Source organism: Cervus elaphus, chromosome 29 (genome assembly GCF_910594005.1).
Source record: "Cervus elaphus chromosome 29, mCerEla1.1, whole genome shotgun sequence".
NCBI classification, from domain to species: domain Eukaryota; kingdom Metazoa; phylum Chordata; class Mammalia; order Artiodactyla; family Cervidae; genus Cervus; species Cervus elaphus.
This window is the reverse complement of record NC_057843.1, coordinates 35,869,861-35,877,979: the sequence shown is the minus strand read 5'-3', so window position 1 is coordinate 35,877,979 and position 8,119 is coordinate 35,869,861.

The window sequence follows — 8,119 nt, the reverse complement described above, 5'->3', positions numbered from 1 at the left end:
AAATGCCATATGTGAACTTCATAATCCGTTCAGCGATTTGTCTGTTTATCCATGTGCTAGTGTTATACTGTTGTAATTACTGAAGCTCTGTAATGGATTAATACTTGGAGACTGGTCCCTCTCTATTACTCTTCTATTGCAGACTTCTCCTGGATAGTTTTACTTGTTTATTTTCCCACATGAACTTTTGACTCAGTTTGATTATTCTGACAAAGTGATGCTGACATCTTCATTAGACTAGTGTGAAAACTGTAGCTTAATTTAGGGAGAAATGATATTTATATGATGTTGAGTCACCCTGTCTCAGGACAAGGAATGCTTTTTCTTTTGTTCATATCTTATTTTGTGTTCCTCTGTATCATTTTAAAATCTTTTTCATAATGATCACACACATATTCTGAGGTATTTTAATGTTTTGCGATGTTTTTAAAAATAAAGGATTTTTCCTTTTGTTGTGTATTCTCACTGGCTGTTGTTTGACTGTAAGAAGACTGTTAATTTCCATGTATCCTAATATTGAAATAACAGTGACTTCTGTTGAACCTTTGAAATGTGGTTGCTAGTTTTGTATGTGTGCATGTGTATAATCCTTGTTGATTTTAGAGATCACTTTTATGCCCACTTCATAAAAATAATTCAGAAACTTTCTTTTTATGTACTCTAGTGAAAGTGAAGTCACTTAGTCATGTCCGACTCCCTACGACTCCATGGACTGTGGCCTACCAGACTCCTCCATCCATAGGATTTTCCAGGCAATAGTACTGGAGTGGGTTGCCATTTCCTTCTTCAGGGAATCTTCCCGACCCAGGGATCGAACCCAGGTCTCCCACATTGTAGACAGACACTTTACCATCTGAGCCACGAGGAAAGTCATTTATGTACTCTGGAAGACATAAAATGTCATTGGAATTATCTGCTGTTTAAAAGTTCTGTTAGCATTTTCCTGTGAATTGTCTTATTATTTTGGGGGGAAGGGGAGTTGAGGGGGAGATTCTTTAATTTTTTTTTTCTTTTTTGTATTTTGAAAATCTTTAAAATTTCTCCTGTAAATAGTTTTGATAAATAATATGTTTCTGGCATATTCTCTACTTCATCCCAATTTTCAAGTTGATTTGCATTGAGAAGAGTAGTCCCTTACAATTCCATTAATTTTTTAATAAGTTTTTTGTAGCCTGTAAATACTATATTTTATATAAAAGCAAAAAAAGATCTTTGCAGATGTGATTAATTAAGGTTCTTGAAGTGGAGTGATTATGCTTGGGTTATCTGGGTATGCAATCACACGTGTCCTTATAAGTAATATGAAGAGGGAGATTACACAGTAGAAGAGAAGGGAATATGACCACAGAATCAGAGACTGGAGTGATAAAACCACAGGTCAAGGAATGCTGGCAGCCTCCAGAAACTAGCTGTAAGAGGCAAGAGACAAATTTCCCTTAGAGCTCTTGAGGAAGCAAGCCCTACCAATACCTTGATTACAGCCCAGTGATAACTGATTTCAGGTTCTGATCTTGACACTGTAAGAGAATAACTTTCTGTTATCCTAAGCCACTAAGTTCAATATAGCAGCCACAGGAAACTAATGAATACATTCAATTAAACCTTTGTTCCAGAGTCTGCACTCTGAAGAACCAAGGTTAAGGCAGCAAAGTATAACCACTTGGGATAGTACTTTCTTTTCTTAAGGTTCTTGTATTACTCTACTATTTTCTGATATTGAATATTACGTGGAGAATTCTGAGGCCAGGCCAATTTATTCTCTGTTGTAAGTAACTAAATGTTTCTGTCTACATGCCTGGATGGTTTTCATTTTTCTTTTCCTTTTTCACCTTCCTTTCTTCCTTCCTTCTTAAAGCTGTTGAAGTCCAGTAACATCTTTACTAGAATATTTATCTTTGTGGACTATTCTAGCTTAGTTTTCCAGGTGTTAACCACATATATATGTATATATATATATATACATACATATATAAGTATATATGTATATATACTTATCTTTATTCCAAGAATATTTATCTGAATTACATCACTTCTAAAGCACAATTATTTTATTGTTTTCTTATAATCAAATGCTGCCAATGGGCATTACTTCCACTATGCACCATTAAAGACAAAAGAATAATTCATTGGATATTTTGAAATAATGCACTATACAACAAAAAAGTTAAATTTACAAAATAATGATTAATTATGTAAACTGATAAAGAAAAGAGCAAAACTAATCATTTATTTCTTTCCTTGTAAATATAAATCTAAAGGATTCTTTTAGTCGTAATGTTTTCTTTATATTGAAGTTGCATAGCGTGTGGTACATATAGTTTCATCTAGAAGGGTATACAATTTATACACCTCATATGAATTACTAAAATTTATTTTAAAAAATGAATACAAAGAGCCCTAGGCTTTCATATTAAAATTTGCTGTTGAACTATTTTTTATAACACAAGATTATTACATAAAACATTTTTATACATCTATAACCTTGAAAACAAAAATGTAAGTGTTTCTTGGACTAGAACTCTCAGTAGCCAATTGGATTATAATAAAAATTGAACCTCTCAGTTTACTGTCTCCCAAATCTTGAAATCTTTAGTTTGAGTCAAAAAGTCAAATTTGCTACATGTTTCAGTTTCCTAAGTCTTGGGTCTGCCTTTTCTCCTAAAGCACTGACAATTTATGCACTTTTAGCGAATATCCCTGGCATGGTGGCTTTCTGTGTGTTGTTCCTGGTGTTATTAATGTCTGCGAGCTATATTATTTCTCCTCTTTTCCTCCTCTAACATATTTTCTATTTTACTTAATTGAAGTTCACTCAGAACATTCTGAAGAATATTCCTCTAAGAGAAGAAATTTTAGAGGTGGAAAATTAGAATAAGACTGAGTATTGGTGTGTCCTTGGCTTTCCCTCTATTTGCCACCAACTTCTGCCAGATTGGTGATGTTGAAGTTTTAAATGTGATGACAAGCTCCATAACTCTGATTTGTTTTTAAAAGAAAATCAGCATCTATCTATGACTCCTTTTTTATTAGAACTTTTTGAAGACTCTCCTTTTCTGCTTTTCATTGTTTATTTTCTTTCATTTTTTTCATTCTTAGCCTCAAAGAACTGCACATGCCTCTTTAGTTTTTATTTTTTCCACATCCCTTTTTAGAAATACAGTTTTGGTTATATACTCATTTATAGGTTTTTTATAGTCTTGTTGAGCTTTGCTCCTTATGCATAGCTCTGCTAGCTTGTTCTGTTGCCAATTAAAAAAAAAATAGATCCCACAAAAATAGAGCTCCCCTAAATTTCTGCAGGTATGTCTCTGTGGTGGGCCTCCATTTCTAGGAAAGAAAAGGACCTGCACTTTTAACTTCCAGAGCAGAGGGTTGGAGATACCCGAAGATGAGGAGCAACATTCTTGTCCGTATTCTGCCGGACTTCATACTTTCAAATACTTTTCTTTTTCCACCTCTCCAGAATGAGCAATAACTGCTTTGTGCAACAGTCTGTTCGCAATTCCAGTGATAAATGGGCATGGTTAGGCCATGTCAGCCCATAGATTCAGAAAGATATATGTCTGCCTTTTTGTGACAAGAAATAGCCTCTCCCTATTTCCCTGCAGCTAACAGTTTGTTCTTTTACTTTGTTGATAAGTATATTTGAGGGACTCTTCATTACTTCTACAGACCTTGGGATGGGCGGTGGCAGAGTTGTGGCCGCAGCATTAGCACTGGAGGAGAGCAGCCGCGCCCTGTGACCTGCTGTGACCCCTCACCTGGGCTCCGGGGGCCTGGAGCGGGCTCAGCAGGCCTGCTTGCTGTGCGTGCTGCATGCTCAGTTGTAAGCAGCTCTTCCAGACCCAGGGATTGAACCCAAGCCTTTTGCATCTCCTGCATTGGCAGGTGGATTCTTTCCCCTTGTGCCGCCTAGGAAGTCCCCTTCCTCATGCTATGCTGTTGTCAAAATGGATCTGCCTTTTAAATGTTTGTTCCATTTTTTCTTTTTCTATTTAAAAATCCCAGTTATATACCCTGTTGTATCTCTTTTCATTTCCTTACAAATCTTTTTCATTCACTTTCTTAGTTATTGTGTTTCGTTAATATGTTTATAAGAGTGTCTGTTCTCCCTTATATTCCTCTACTTTATCCTTCAAAATTTGATGGTTTTATTTTTTCTCCCACTGATTTTCTTGAGCTCTGACAACTTAAATTTTATCTTCTCCTTCTGTCTAGTTATCCTGTAAGTTCTTATATTTGTGTTTTGAGCTCTTTCTTCATTGAATCGCTTGGTTCTTAAATTTTTAAAATTTAAGGAGAGAGATTTGGTCATAATTTTTACATGCTCTGTGACAATATTCTTTGGATGTTATTATGAATCTAACATTTATTTTTTTCTCATATCTTACAATCCTTTCCTTTTTCCTTAGCATATATTTGACTATCTTGATTTTCTTCCCTTATTTATTAAGTATCTCTGAAAAAGTGAGTTTTATCAGCCGTTAGGAGCAAGTTTACATTAGCACAGAGCCAGAATTAATTCTAGGCCAGTTGGAATTATCCCTGCGGTTTAGGGAGTCTTATGTAATTTTAGCCTGCTTTTCTCCTCACTGAATGGAATAGGCAGCTGTGATTTCTTGTTAGTTTATTTGCTTGTTTTGCTTTGTATTGTTTTTAATCAAATCTTTTATTCTTCTCTACTGCCAAGAGGCAGTGCCTTCCTTCTTGATGGACTTCCCTGTTCAACACTACCTTCCTTACTTCAAGGGACAAACTAGTTCTAGGGAACCTAGAGGTTAGGTTTTGCATCTCAAGGTGTGCCCTTATCCTTCAAAATTATGCCTTTCTGCCTCATTCTAATACCTGAAGCTGTAATTCCCTCACTGTGATGTCTCTTTTTTCCAATACACCCTGTATGATCACCACTGCTACAGTGACTGTGTGTGTGCTTATTGCAATCAGCCTTATCAGCCTTGGTCCTTGGTCATAATAATGAGCAGAATGTACCTCTTGATTTGTTTTGTATATGTAGAGTAAGAGAGAAATTTTAAAAAATTATATGTTATCTCAGAGGTTTGAGGTTTTTGTTACTGCAGCATCACTTGGCCTATTTTGACTAATATACTCAGTTCACAACTGTTACCCTAGAGGGCAATTGGAAATAATAAGAGGCACTTTTGGTTGTCATAATGGCAGTATCCAGGGGCCAGGGATGCTAAATCTTTAGTAATGCTTACAACAGCATTATGCAATATGACTGCTTTGCTGAAATGTCAGTGGTTCCCCCACTGAAAAAATGCAGTACATGGCTTGAGAAGTATGGATAAAGTGCCTTTCTAAAATGAGTGCCTATTATTGAAACCTGTCTAAATTTGGCATTTAGGAAGGTCTTTTAAGTAATTCAGATAATTTCAAATTTATATATCTATATACTTATTATTTCCTAAATATAATACCCATGAGTGGACTGTTAGGATTTATTAAATTTGTATCATTCCCATATTATTATTAATATCTGGTAAATATCTGTGGATTTCATTACTGTAAAATATCTTCGTGAGTCCATGTTTGACAAAGTGCTTTTCATGTTATGAGTGCACATTAGTAAAATGTGGGTTCCCCTTTTGTTTTCTGTAGTTTGAACTGACAAGAGGCTTGGAAAATAAACAATTGAAAAAGACATTTCCTGAAGGTAGCCATCAAGTGTAATAAGACTCAAGTCAAATGGCCCAGCTGCCACTGTAAAATACAGCCTATTGACTTCCTTCTCTCTAGGGAAAAGCACTGCTTGCCACTTACCACAGACAGCATGGAGAGAGAGTATCACTCTATGAACGGCAGGAGGGCATGTCCCTTGTGTAGCTGAGAGAAAGGCACAAAACGAATCTGGTTATATACGTCCCTAGTAGGTAACCACACGTTTTTATAAGGGGTGAGGGTGGGTTGCATAACTGTTGTATTTTACTGTCAGAATTAACAGCTCCACAGGTAAAATATAACTGGATGACCAGCAACATTTTTAAAACTAAATATATATTAAAAAGTAAAAAAGATCATTAAAGATCAGCTAGGTACAAACTCCTAGAGGCGAGAAGTAAAGGGGGCAGCTTACACAAAGATGAGCAGAATAGAGCCTGCCTTCTTGGCATCTGGAGTTTTATTTGAAAGCTAAGCATTTTTGTTATTCAGTGCTCAGTTGTGTCTGACTCTTTGCAACCTCATGGACTGCAGCATGCCGGGCTTCCCTATCCTTCACTATTTCCCAGAGTTTGCTCAATCTCATGTCCATTGAATAGTGATGCAATCCAACCATCTCATCCTCTGTTGCCACCTTCTCCTGCCCTCAGTCATTCCTAGCATCAGGGTCTTTTCCAGTGAGTCAGATCTTTGCATATGTGGTCAAAGTATTAGAGCTTCAGCATCAGTCCTTCCAATGAATATTCAGCATTGAGTTTCTTTAGGAGGGACTGGTTTGATCTCCTTGCAGTCCAAGGGACTCTCAAGAGTCTTCTCCAGCACCACAGGTTGAAAACTACAGTTCTTTGGCACTCAGCCTTCTTTATGGTCCAACTCTCACATCCATACATGACTACTGGAAAAACCATAGCTTTGATTAGATGGACCTTTGTTGGTAAAGTGATGTCTCTGCTTTTTAATATGCTGTCTAGGTTTGTCATAGCTTTTCTTCCAAGAAGCAAGTGTCTTTCAGTTTCATGGCTGCAGTCACCATCTGCAGTGATTTTGGAGCCCAAGAAAATAAAGCCTATCACTGTTTCCATTTCTTCCCCCCATCTATTTGCTCTGAAGTGATGGGACCAGATGCTGTGATCTTAGCTTTTCGAATATCAAGTTTTAAGCCAGCTTTTTCACTCTTCTCTTTCACCTTCATCAAGAGGCTCTTTAGTTTCTCTTTGCTTTCGGCCATTAGGGTGGTATCATCTGCATATCTGAATTTATTGATATTTCTTCCAGCAATCTTGATTCTCACTTGAGCTTCATCCAGCCCTGCATTTCACATGATGTATTCTGCATATAAGTTAAATAAACAAGGTGACAATATACATCCTTGACATACTCCTTTCCCAATTTGGAATCAGTCCATTGTTCCATGTCTGGTTCAAGCAGCTGCTTCTTGACCTGCATACAGGTTTATCAGGAAGCAGGTAAGGTGGTCTGGCATTCCCACCTCTTTAAGCATTTTCCACAGTTTCTTGTTATCCACACAGTCCAATGTTTTAGCATAGTCAATGAGGCAGAAATAGACATTTTTTTCTGGAATTTCCTTGCTTTCTCTTTAATCCAATGAATGTTGGCAATTTGATCTCTGGTTCCTCTGCCTTTTCAAAATCCAGCATGTACATCTGAAAGTTCTTGGTTCACATACTGTTGAAGCCTAGCTTAAGGTTATTTTGAGCATTACCTTGCTAGTCTGTAAAATTAATGCAATTATATGGTAGTTTGAACATTCTTTGGCATTGCCTTTCTTTGAAGTTGGAATGAAAACTGACCTTTTCCAGTTCTGTGACCACTGTAGTTTTCCAAATTTGCTGATATATTGAGTGCAGCACTTTTACAGCATCATCTTTTAGGATTTGAGATAGCTCAGCTGAAACTCTATCATCTCCACTAGCTTTGTTTTTAGCAATGCTTCCTAAGGCCACGACTTCACACTCCAGAATGTCTAGCTCTAATGTTTATCCTTAAGATCTTTTTTGTACAGTTCTTCTGCGTATTGTTTCCACCTTTTCTTAATTTATTCTGCTTCTGTTAGGTCCTTAGGGTTTCTGTCCTTTGTATGTCCATCTTGCATGAAATGTTCCCTTGGTATCTCCAATTTTCTTGAAGAGATCTCTATATATGTATAAATAAATATGACATCAATAAGCTATGATAAATGTTATAACAGAGGTAGTAAGAAAATTTAGTGAGAAGGTAGGAAGAAAGATTTTAATTGAAAGGAGGCATATGAGTTAAGTCTAGGAGGAAAAAGGTTTGAAGTTGAACCTTAAAAGAAGCCTACTGTGTGGACTGCTGAATATTATGTAAATATCACTGACCTCATTGTCTTAGGGTTTGGTTAAGAGATATAATAACTAACATCAGTAACACAGTTTACAGTTAAGTAGTGCTGCTACAG